Raw genomic sequence first — 13,444 nt, 5'->3', positions numbered from 1 at the left:
CTCCATTATTTACTGTAAACAGGTAATTTAGATGCCAATAATTATTCGAACAATATAAATAAAATAAAACCACTGATAAGAAATTCAAGTTTTGATGGGTCAAACAGACTTGATTTCTTTTCGCAGTGCAGAGTCGGACTTAAATAAATCTAAAATAATGCGAGAATTAAAAATCAATAATTTTAATTTTTACGGTGATTACGAACTGGCTTAAAGTTAATTTCTAAATTAAGTTTATAGATTGTGTCTAATATAGGTTTATTTTTAAACTAACCTTATATTTATATTGTATTCTATACAGATTTTTCTAATTGTAACATTTAGCGGGGCACTCTTAGAAAATGGAAAGAAAGGATAATGACACAGGAAGTGAAACCGATGACGAAACGAAACGCAAAAGAGAAAACTTGGATGATTGTTTTAATAGAAGTAAAATTACAAAACGGTCACCAAGCAAAGCAGGCAACGAAAAAAAGGAAGACATGGAAAATGTTATGATTACGATGATGAGAGAGCTCATGACTAAAAATGATGAAATGCTTCAGGAAATAAAACAAATAAGAAAAGAACAACAACAAACCAATAAAGAGTTAATGGATGTAAAAGTAGAGAATCAAAAACTAAAAAAAGAAGTATAATTGCTACATGAAAAAATGGAGCAACTGGAGAAATTTAGCAAAAAGAAAAGCTTGATCGTAACTGGGCTGAAGGTACAAACAAATGATGATAAGAAATTAAAAGAAGAAATGGAAAATTTCATAGCCCAAGAGTTGCAAACACAAATAAAACTAAGAAGTGCAACAAAAATAGGAGAAACAGTATGCGCAATAGAGACAGAAACTTTCACGGATAAAATGGAAATCCTAAACAAGAAAAATGAACTAAAACAGCATAAAGACCGTATCTATATAAACAACGATTTGACATCGAAAGAAAAAGAAATACAAAAGGAAATAACTAAAATAGCAAAGGAAGAAAGAAGCAAAGGTAAGCAAACGAAAATCGGCTACAAGAAATTAATAGTAAATGGCAAAATCTGGATATGGGACGAGGAGAGAGAACAGCTGATAGAAAATTCAAAAAACTAATAAACGAAGAACAGCGGCTGAAATATGGTATTGACATGGCAAAAAAAGGAATAACGACTTTGGAAAATGAGAAAAAAACGATACAAATAAGGAAAAACCTGAGGAAATAATAAAAATTGGAACCTGGAATGTACGAAGTACGTACGAAGAGGGTGCCTTAAAAAATTTAGATAATATTATGGAGAATTACAAAGTAGACATCCTGGCCTTACAAGAAACAAAACAGTTGGGAACTGAAATAGTCAAAATAGGAAAAAGAACCTTTTTTAAGAGTGGCGGGACAAACAGATATTTGGAGTTGGATTTATGGTGACAGAAAAAATAATTAAATTAGTTATAGACTTCCAAGCAATATCAGATAGAATATGTTATTTAAGAATAAGAGGAAAGTACAGAAAAATTAGCATCATTAATGCACATGCCCCCACTGAAGAAAAAGACCTAGAAACCAAGACAGAGTTCTATGAGAAGCTAAGTAATTTGATGGATAAAATTCAGAAATATGACATAAAGATAATCGTAGGAGATATGAATGCCAAAATAGGAAGAGAAGAGATTTACAGAAGTATAACGGGTGGAAAAAGTTTGCATAAGGAATCGAATGAAAATGGGAAAAAATTAATTGAATTTGCAACAGAAAATAAAATGAAAATTGTAAGCACAAGATTTGACCATAAGGATATTCATAAGATAACTTGGATATCTCCAGATGGAAGAACAAAAAACCAGATAGACCACGTATTAATAGAAAGTAAACATATCAGAGCAATTACCGATTCCAGAAGTTACAGAGGGGCAGATACCAATAGCGATCATATTCTAACGACAGCCAAACTTAAACAAGAGCTGCCAAGAAACCCAAGAACAGCAAAAGAAAGATTAACATACAAGATAGAATTACTTAAAGAAGAAAAAACGGCAAACAGATTTGTGGCAGAGATAAATAAAAGACTTCGTTACCCCACCGCAGAAGATATTGATGAAGAATGGAGGAATATACAGATAGCGATGACAGAAGCAACGGAACTATGTCTAGGAAAAGTACAAGCAGAGAAACGAAGAGACTGGTTTGACGAGGATTGTAAAATAGCATTGATACGTAGAAATAAAGCAAAAATAGAAAAAGACAAAAATAATACACAGGATACTACAGAAAAATATAAAATGGCAAGAAGAGAAGTAAAACAAATCTGCAGAAAAAAGAAAAGAGAACATCTTGACAAACAGTTGAAAACAATAGAAGAATCATACATAAACAAGGAAATAAGAAATTTCTACCAAGAAGTAAAAAAATCCTGAGGAACTGCAAAGAGTAAAACAAGTTATTGTAGAGGTACAGACGGTGTGCTTTTAGGAGAAACAACAGAAAAATTGAACAGATGGGCGGAGTATTTTGAAGAACTATTAAATGCAAATAAACAAGCAGAACCCCAGAAAACAAAACAACATGAACAGGATAACACAGAACAACAACGTGAAGAAGAACCTACACTACAAGAAGTAAAAGAAGCAATATTGAAGCAAAAAAGTAACAAAAGCGCAGGAGAAAGCGGAATTCCGGCAGAGATTTTTAAAGCAGGAGGAGAAAAGCTGCAAGAAAAAATTTTCCGACTAATATTAACAGTCTGGCAAAAAGAGGAAATGCCGCAACAATGGAACAATGCACTCATCTGTCCAATCTACAAAAAAGGTGATGGAACAAGTTGCGAAAATTATAGAGGAATATCGCTATTAGAACCCTATAAAATACTTGCAAAAATCATCCGAAATAGATTGCAAAAGGAGGTAAATAAGATCATTGGAGAATACCAAGGAGGTTTTAGACCAGGAAGATCAACAACAGATCAAATATGTTTATTAAAACTAATACAGAACAACAGCTACGAACAAAATTTGGGACTACACATGTTGTTCATTGACTTTAAACAGGCTTACGACTCAGTAGACCGAGATATGCTATATGAAGCAATGAGATCCTTGGGTATTTCAGGAAAGCTGGTTAAATTAGTGAGAATGACGCTCAACAATACAAAAAACAGGACAACTTTGGAAGGAAATTTTTCAAAACAATTCACAGTGAATAAAGGACTGAAACAGGGTGACCCTCTATCTACAGACTTATTTAACTTGGTACTAGAGCACATAGTAAGAAGGATAAAAATTAGTACAAGCGGTACCATATTTAACAACAGACAGCAGTTTATAGCTTACGCTGATGATCTAGTCATCCTAACAAGAACAAAGGAACATCTCCAAAAAATATTCCAAAAGTTCGAAGCGGAAGAAAAAAGGTATGGATTAAGAATCAACCAAGGAAAAACACAATACATGGTAATGAAAGGAGATATAAATAAAGAGGATAACTATATAAAAATGAAAGGAGAAGGAGGTGAATATAAATTTAAGGAAGTAGCAGAATTCGAATACCTGGGAGTGACTGTAACCAGTACTGGAAGGGAAGAAGAAGAAATAGATAAAAGATTATTGAAGGGAAGTCGAGTTGTGGGTGCCTTAAACAAGATATTAAAAGCAAAAAATGTATCAATAAACGCGAAAATCAGAATGTATGAAACGATAATACGGCTCACAGTGTTGTATGCGAGCGAAACGTGGGTAATTAATCAACAAGAGGAGAAGAAGATACAGATATGGGAAAGGAAGGTCCTGAGAAAAATTTTTGGAGGTATACAGATAGCGGAGAAAACCTGGAGGAGACGAACAAATGAAGAAGTAATGAGGATGTATGGGAGACCAAAAATAACGTCAAAAATACGAGCCCAAAGAGTTAGATGGCTGGGACATATTACTCGAATGCCAGAAACTAGAAACGTCAAACGAATATTGAATGACAGAGCATTGGGAAAAAGGAGACGAGGTCGCCCAAGGAAGAGATGGTTAGAGGCTGCAGAGAGGGATTTGGAAGAAATCGGGGTGAAGGACTGGAGAAAGAGTGCAGAGGACCGAAAAGAATGGAGAAATATTATCCAGAATTTCGAAGCCGTAGGCCTATAAGGCCTGTTAGCGCTGTTATATATATATATATATATATATATATATATATATATACATATTAATCTTGACTGATCTTTAAAATTGCCAATAATGGTTGAGCTATCAAAATACCTACGTAGTTAACATTCTTGGCGCGATTAACAATTAAGCACAAACTAAAGCATTTAGGTATAGGGAATGCTTAAGAAATAAAAAAGTACAATAAAATGTCTTTTCATTGCAATACTAAAATACAGGGTGTTCCATTTAAGAATATTCAGAAAATCCTCATTCCGAGTTTCGACCAACCCTGTATACTAAAATTTAACATTTAGCTATACTAATAATTTTTAATAATAGTAGACTATATTAAAAATCATTTTAACATAAATAAAGTTTTTGATATCCAACTACTACAATTCTACAGGGTGTGAAAGTTGCTACGAAATTAATAAAAAAAAACGTAATTAGCTTTTAAACTACCCTGTATAACATTACAAAACCACATATTTTAAGAAAGAAGACATCGAGTAGAATCTAAAAATGTAAAAATATACAAGGTGTCCCATTTAAAAAAAACGAAGTTTTGATGCAAATTGATGAAAATATTTTCTTTAAATAGATCACCCTTCAAAACCCCTTCATTCCAATTTTCATGATTCTGTTGCCTTTAGTTCTCTAAATATTTCTAATAGGTCAGTTATCTGCCTCACCCTATATATATATATATATATATATATATATATATATATATATATATATATATATATATATATATATATATATATATACCTTTTTATCCTATATAAATCATATTAATCGATTTTAATTACTTGTCGAAATATATTAATTAACAACATTATTATATGACATATAATAATATTGAGTACGTTGTAGTGTATAATCAATAAAATAAAAATTATTTCATATTTTAGCCTAAAAATGACAAATGAATGTACTGATTAGTATACTAATTATACAATTTGGATTTTTTAATAAAGTATAAAGGTGATATAATACATATTTTACCTAAAAACAACAAATATGTTTTTAGTTTGTAGATACTTTATATAATTTCTTAAATTTTTAATTTTTTAATTTTATTTCTGTATTTCATCTATTTTTATAATAGACCTGGATCGCGCGTACCAAAAAAAGTTGATTAATAGCAAGCTGAAAATTCACGGTGTCTAGTCGGACAGACTTTGATGTATAGGAACACTGTATATATAAAAATATTTATAAAATACATTATATATACAGCGTGTCTACTTAAGTTGGAAACATATGGCAAACTTTTTTGTTATGCATTTTACGAAAAAAAGTTATTCTTTATAAAAAGTTCTGCATGCTCTAAAACCTAAGATTCAATTATCAGATATCAAATTTTGTCAATATTATACGAGGTATGTCAAAATATATGAACTTCGTTCAAGAGTAAAGTACCTTTATTTCTCTCAATATCGAAAATTCTTATTATGAACAGTTGTTTGGAAATATAAACTAAGATCAAATATGCAATTACATCCTTCTAATTGGAAAAAGATATTTTCCAAATTTTTCTCAAATTTATTGATACTAACTTCGTTTTTATTTATTACACATACGATAACTCTTTTATTATTACTTTTACGAAAAAAAGGTATTCTTTATAAAAAGCTCTGAATGTCCTAAGGCCAAAGATGCAACCATCAGATATCACATTTTATTAATTTTATACGAGGTATGTCAAAAAATATGAATTTGACTCAAGAGTAAAGTACCTTTATTTTTCACAATATTGAAAACGGTTATTAAAAAAGTTGTTTAGAATTAAAAACTATGTTTCAATATGAAATAACATCCTTCTAATTGAAATATTGTGAAATATAAAGGTACTATAATCTTGAGCGAATTTCATGTTTTTTGACACACCTCGTAAAATTAATAAAAGTTGATATCTCATGGTTGTGTCTTAGATTTTAGACCTTTCAAAGCTTTTTATGAAAAATAACTTTTTTTCAGAAAATGAATAATAAACGAGTTATCATATTTGTAATAATTAAAAACGATGTTGGGTATCCCTAAATTTGAGAAATTTTTTTTTCCAATTAGAAGCATGTAATTGCATATTTAATCTTAGTTTTTAATTCCAAACAACTTTTTATCATAATAATTTTCGATATTGAGAGAAAAGGTACTTTATCCTTGACCGAAATTCATATTTTTTGACATACCTCGTATAATATTGAGAAAATTTGATATCTGATGATTGAATCTTAGGTTTTCGGGCATGCAGAACTTTTTATAAAGAATAACTTTTTTTCGTAAAATTAATAATAAAAAAGTTTCCCATATGTTTCCAACTTAAGTAGACACGCTGTATATAAACAAGGAGAGGTTAGCGTTGCATTGCTCCTGTTTAGCTATATCATACTGATGACGACTAATAAGTCAGAAACACGTGTCTATGGTTGCATTCCATCTTGTGCATATTTTGTTTATATATATATATATATATATATATATATATATATATATATATATATATATATATATATATATATATATATATATATAAATAAAATAGATGAAATAGAGAATGTGGAAAAATCCCCTTACGAACAATTCACACATCCACCATTTCGGGCTGGGAAAAATTTTTCGAATAGAATCAAAGATCCAAACACCAGTTCTTAGAAATGTGTTTCGCCCTCTTCAACCTCTCTGGGCTCGTCGGTAAAGACAAGAGGTTGAATATCTTTAGACACATTCTAATCAAAAAACAACATTCGAGACCTAGACATAGAAGGTGCGTAAGTCTACGGCAAATCCGACAATGACAGTCTCAAGTTTTAATTCCCTAATTACTTAAAGTAAGTAAAATATATGTTTAAAAACATAAGATGTAGATCTTTGAAACACACTCAGTGAACCAAAGATCCAAGGTTATTGGTTTAACGACCACTCGTACGAAATCAAATAGATGAAATAGAGAATGTGGAAAAATCCCCTTACGAACAATTCACACATCCACCATTTCGGGCTGGGAAAAATTTTTCGAATAGAATCAAAGATCCAAACACCAGTTCTTAGAAATGTGTTTCGCCCTCTTCAACCTCTCTGGGCTCGTCGGTAAAGACAAGAGGTTGAATATCTTTAGACACATTCTAATCAAAAAACAACATTCGAGACCTAGACATAGAAGGTGCGTAAGTCTACGGCAAATCCGACAATGACAGTCTCAAGTTTTAATTCCCTAATTACTTAAAGTAAGTAAAATATATGTTTAAAAACATAAGATGTAGATCTTTGAAACACACTCAGTGAACCAAAGATCCAAGGTTATTGGTTTAACGACCACTCGTACGAAATCAAATAGATGAAATAGAGAATGTGGAAAAATCCCCTTACGAACAATTCACACATCCACCATTTCGGGCTGGGAAAAATTTTTCGAATAGAATCAAAGATCCAAACACCAGTTCTTAGAAATGTGTTTCGCCCTCTTCAACCTCTCTGGGCTCGTCGGTAAAGACAAGAGGTTGAATATCTTTAGACACATTCTAATCAAAAAACAACATTCGAGACCTAGACATAGAAGGTGCGTAAGTCTACGGCAAATCCGACAATGACAGTCTCAAGTTTTAATTCCCTAATTACTTAAAGTAAGTAAAATATATGTTTAAAAACATAAGATGTAGATCTTTGAAACACACTCAGTGAACCAAAGATCCAAGATTATTGGTTTAACGACCACTCGTACGAAATCAAATAGATGAAATAGAGAATGTGGAAAAATCCCCTTACGAACAATTCACACATCCACCATTTCGGGCTGGGAAAAATTTTTCGAATAGAATCAAAGATCCAAACACCAGTTCTTAGAAATGTGTTTCGCCCTCTTCAACCTCTCTGGGCTCGTCGGTAAAGACAAGAGGTTGAATATCTTTAGACACATTCTAATCAAAAAACAACATTCGAGACCTAGACATAGAAGTCTAGGTCTCGACTGCGTAAGTCTACGGCAAATCCGACAATGACAGTCTCAAGTTTTAATTCCCTAATTACTTAAAGTAAGTAAAATATATGTTTAAAAACATAAGATGTAGATCTTTGAAACACACTCAGTGAACCAAAGATCCAAGGTTATTGGTTTAACGACCACTCGTACGAAATCAAATAGATGAAATAGAGAATGTGGAAAAATCCCCTTACGAACAATTCACACATCCACCATTTCGGGCTGGGAAAAATTTTTCGAATAGAATCAAAGATCCAAACACCAGTTCTTAGAAATGTGTTTCGCCCTCTTCATATTTAAACATATATTTTACTTACTTTAAGTAATTAGGGAATTAAAACTTGAGACTGTCATTGTCGGATTTGCCGTAGACTTACGCACCTTCTATGTCTAGGTCTCGAATGTTGTTTTTTGATTAGAATGTGTCTAAAGATATTCAACCTCTTGTCTTTACCGACGAGCCCAGAGAGGTTGAAGAGGGCGAAACACATTTCTAAGAACTGGTGTTTGGATCTTTGATTCTATTCGAAAAATTTTTCCCAGCCCGAAATGGTGGATGTGTGAATTGTTCGTAAGGGGATTTTTCCACATTCTCTATTTCATCTATTTGATTTCGTACGAGTGGTCGTTAAACCAATAACCTTGGATCTTTGGTTCACTGAGTGTGTTTCAAAGATCTACATCTTATGTTTTTAAACATATATTTTACTTACTTTAAGTAATTAGGGAATTAAAACTTGAGACTGTCATTGTCGGATTTGCCATAGACTTACGCACCTTCTATGTCTAGGTCTCGAATGTTGTTTTTTGATTAGAATGTGTCTAAAGATATTCAACCTCTTGTCTTTACCGACGAGCCCAGAGAGGTTGAAGAGGGCGAAACACATTTCTAAGAACTGGTGTTTGGATCTTTGATTCTATTCGAAAAATTTTTCCCAGCCCGAAATGGTGGATGTGTGAATTGTTCGTAAGGGGATTTTTCCACATTCTCTATTTCATCTATTTGATTTCGTGCGAGTGGTCGTTAAACCAATAACCTTGGATCTTTGGTTCACTGAGTGTGTTTCAAAGATCTACATCTTATGTTTTTAAACATATATTTTACTTACTTTAAGTAATTAGGGAATTAAAACTTGAGACTGTCATTGTCGGATTTGCCGTAGACTTACGCACCTTCTATGTCTAGGTCTCGAATGTTGTTTTTTGATTAGAATGTGTCTAAAGATATTCAACCTCTTGTCTTTACCGACGAGCCCAGAGAGGTTGAAGAGGGCGAAACACATTTCTAAGAACTGGTGTTTGGATCTTTGATTCTATTCGAAAAATTTTTCCCAGCCCGAAATGGTGGATGTGTGAATTGTTCGTAAGGGGATTTTTCCACATTCTCTATTTCATCTACAGTCGAACCCGCTTATTGGAATAGCCTTCGTGCCAAGCAAAAGTATTCCTATAACAGAGATATTCTAATAACCGATCATATGTGCCTAGTAGAAACGTTTTGGGACCTCAAATTTCTATTCCTTAAACCGGGATATTCCTTTAACCGGTATTCTAATAAGCGGGTTCGACTGTATTTGATTTCGTACGAGTGGTCGTTAAACCAATAACCTTGGATCTTTGGTGCACTGAGTGTGTTTCAAAGATCTACATCTTATGTTTTTAAACATATATTTTACTTACTTTAAGTAATTAGGGAATTAAAACTTGAGACTGTCATTGTCGGATTTGCCGTAGACTTACGCACCTTCTATGTCTAGGTCTCGAATGTTGTTTTTTGATTAGAATGTGTCTAAAGATATTCAACCTCTTGTCTTTACCGACGAGCCCAGAGAGGTTGAAGAGGGCGAAACACATTTCTAAGAACTGGTGTTTGGATCTTTGATTCTATTCGAAAAATTTTTCCCAGCCCGAAATGGTGGATGTGTGAATTGTTCGTAAGGGGATTTTTCCACATTCTCTATTTCATCTATTTGATTTCGTACGAGTGGTCGTTAAACCAATAACCTTGGATCTTTGGTTCACTGAGTGTGTTTCAAAGATCTACATCTTATGAACATATATATATATATATATATATATATATATATATATATATATATATATATATATATATATATATATATATATATATCCTTTAAATAACAGCTGACTTTTTAGATGAAAATGGGGTTGAAGTTTATTGGGTATCCAGCTGAATAAAACCAAGTGGTACTCTGTTTAACAAAACGTTATATTTCGCTGATTTTCATCAGCATCATCAGACGAAAGCTACAATATTTAAAAATGGTACAATTTTATAGTATGGTTTTTTACAATTTTTATCTTACCTAATTGAGGTTGATGGTATTTAGATGACATCGAGATACTGCAATTTTGATAAAATGTGGGTTAAATTTAGTTAATTATGTAATAGGATTAAATGAAATTTGTTTTATATTGACAAGAATGAAAATTTTATTTGAAGTTGATTAATGTCAATCAGATGAAGTACTAGACATATTAAATATTGAATGTTATTAAGTGTTTTATGTAGGAAAATAGTTTTAATTTCTTTTGTTAAACAGAGTACCACTTGGTTTTATTCAGCTGGATACCCAATAAACTTCAACCCCATTTATATATATATATATATATATATATATATATATATATATATATATATATATATATATATATATATATATAAACAAATGAAATAGAGAATGCGGAAAAATCCCCTTACGAACAATTCACACATCCACTACTTATATATATATATATATATATATATATATATATATATATATATATATATATACATAGTAACTGTAGCTACAGGCACCCAGTAAACCGACGTCAATGTAGCTCCCAGTGTATATTGTATATAGTAAATATTGATATTTAGGCACCCAGAAACTATTTGATAAATAGGCACCCAAGCTGTATAAAATTTTGATAATATATTACAAACAAGCACCACGCAGCATTGCCACATTTATGGGGGTCACATTGACTGTTTTTCTGATTAAAGTGTATATTAGTTATTTAAACTCGACACTGATTTTACATGTTCATAATAGTCCAGAAAGCCACTGCGCATCCGCTAGGAAAAATATTCTAATTCGGATTTTTTGCACAATCTTACTCAAAAAGGACTCCTTTTAACAAATTTGCATGTTGCCAGGACCAAAAGGTGGTCAAAAATTTTTTAAACGTTTTTTTTTTTGTTTTTTTCCTAAAATTATTTTTTTTTGCATGGAAAAAAGTTTTTTTAGGTTTTTTGGATCATTCCAAACAGAAAAGGCCCTTAGTGACTTTTCTCTAAAAATGATAGTTTTTGACATATAAGCGATTAAAAATTGAAAAATTGCGAAATCGGCCATTTTTAACCCTCAAAAACTATGTGAAAAACTGAAAATTTGAATGTTGCCAAGGTAGGTAGATATTCTTTAAACATCGATTGATGAAATCCCGAAGAGTTTTTTGCAATACATTGTTCAAAACTCCTTTGTTTTTTAATTGCTAATCAAGCGTGCGCGACACTATTTTCCACCGACAGTATGGCGCAAATGAAAAGAATAAATTCGTTATTTCGTAAACCGGCGACTTTAAGGAAAAATCTCGAAACAGGTCGATTTTTATTTTTAAGTTATGATATTGTGGCATATATGGTATACTAGTAACGTCATCCGTCTGGGCGTGGTGACGTAATCTATGATTTTTTTAAATGAGAATAGGGGTCGTGTGGTAGCTCATTTGAAAGGTTCTTCAATTCTCTATTCAGTAATGTAAACATTTACATAAATATTTATACAGGGTGTCCTTCTACTTCTTTTTTTGTCAAATAATTTAATTTAATAAAACATTTTTGGACACCCTGTATAAATAATTATGTAAATGTTTATATGACTGAATAGAGAATTGAAGAACCTTTCAAATGAGCTACCACACGACCCCTATTCTCATTTTAAAAAATCATCGATTACGTCATCACGTCCAGATGGATGACGTCGCTAGTATACCATATATGCCACAACATCATAACTTAAAAATAAAAATCGACCTGTTTCGGTATTTTTCCTTAAAGTCGCCGGTTTACGAAATAACGAATTTATTCCTTTCATTTCCACCATACTGTCGGTGGAAAATAGTGTCGCGCACGCTTGATTAGCAATTAAAAAACAAAGGAGTTGTGAATATTGTATTGCAGAAAACTCTTCGGGATTTCATCAATCGATGTGTAAAGAATATCTACCTACCTTGGCAACATTCAAATTTTCAGTTGTTCACATAGTTTTTGAGGGTTAAAAATGGCCTATTTCGCAATTTTTCAATTTTTAATCGCTTATATGTCAAAAACTATCATTTTTAGAGAAAAGTCACTAAAGACCTTTTCTGTTTGGAATGATCCAAAAAACCTAAAAAAACTTTTTTTCATGCAAAAAAAAATAATTTTAGGAAAAAACAAAAAAAAACGTTTAAAAAATTTTTGACCACCTTTTGGTCCTGGCAACATGCAAATTTGTTAAAAGGAGTCCTTTTTGAGTAAGATTGTGCAAAAAATCCGAATCAGAATATTTTTGCTAGCGGATGCGCAATGGCTTTCTGGACTATAAAATATGTATGTAAAAGTGGGTGCCACTAATTATCGTAATAAAAAAATATGCAATTTTATTCGAATGAAGAAAGACCTCTAACGCATTAAACTTTATTTTATTTTAAATTTGTGCGTATATAAATGTTCCTCAAAAATAAACTATCAAAACTGCATAACAGAAAGACATACTTGCTCAACAAACAAAATATACACTAAAAACAAAATAAATAATAATAAACTACGGAATATCTTCTTCTTATACTTGTTGTAGATCTGTCGATTTCTTAATTCCGACGTTGAAGTATTTCTTGAGAGGTAGACTACCAGCTATCACTCCATCTTTTTGGTGCTCTCCCCGGTGAACGCTTGCCTGCTGGCTTTTCTTCTAGTGCAATTCTTTGTAGTCTCTGCTCCTCCATTCTTTATACATGACTGAACCATTCTCTTCATTTTTGCCTACCCCATCTGACTACATCTTGCACACCACATTGTTCCCTGATGAAGTTGTTTCGTATTATATCTCTTCTTGTCTTCCCTGCTATTGCTCTTGGTGTCTTCATTTCGGCTGTCCGTAGCATACTTTTGGTTTTATTGGTGTCTTCTCTTGATTCAATGCCATAGCTCATAACAGTTTTATAAATTCTAACTTTGCTGTCCATTGTCATATATGGGTTATTCCAGACCATATCTCTCAAACATCCGGAGAAGACGGCGGCCTTGTTAATTTGTCCTCTTAGGTCTCTGGTTAGGGCATAACTTGATAAGTCTACACCTAGATATTTAAAC

Source organism: Diabrotica virgifera, chromosome 4, assembly GCF_917563875.1.
Source record: "Diabrotica virgifera virgifera chromosome 4, PGI_DIABVI_V3a".
In the NCBI taxonomy this organism is placed as follows: domain Eukaryota; kingdom Metazoa; phylum Arthropoda; class Insecta; order Coleoptera; family Chrysomelidae; genus Diabrotica; species Diabrotica virgifera.
This window is presented reverse-complemented; position numbering follows the sequence as displayed.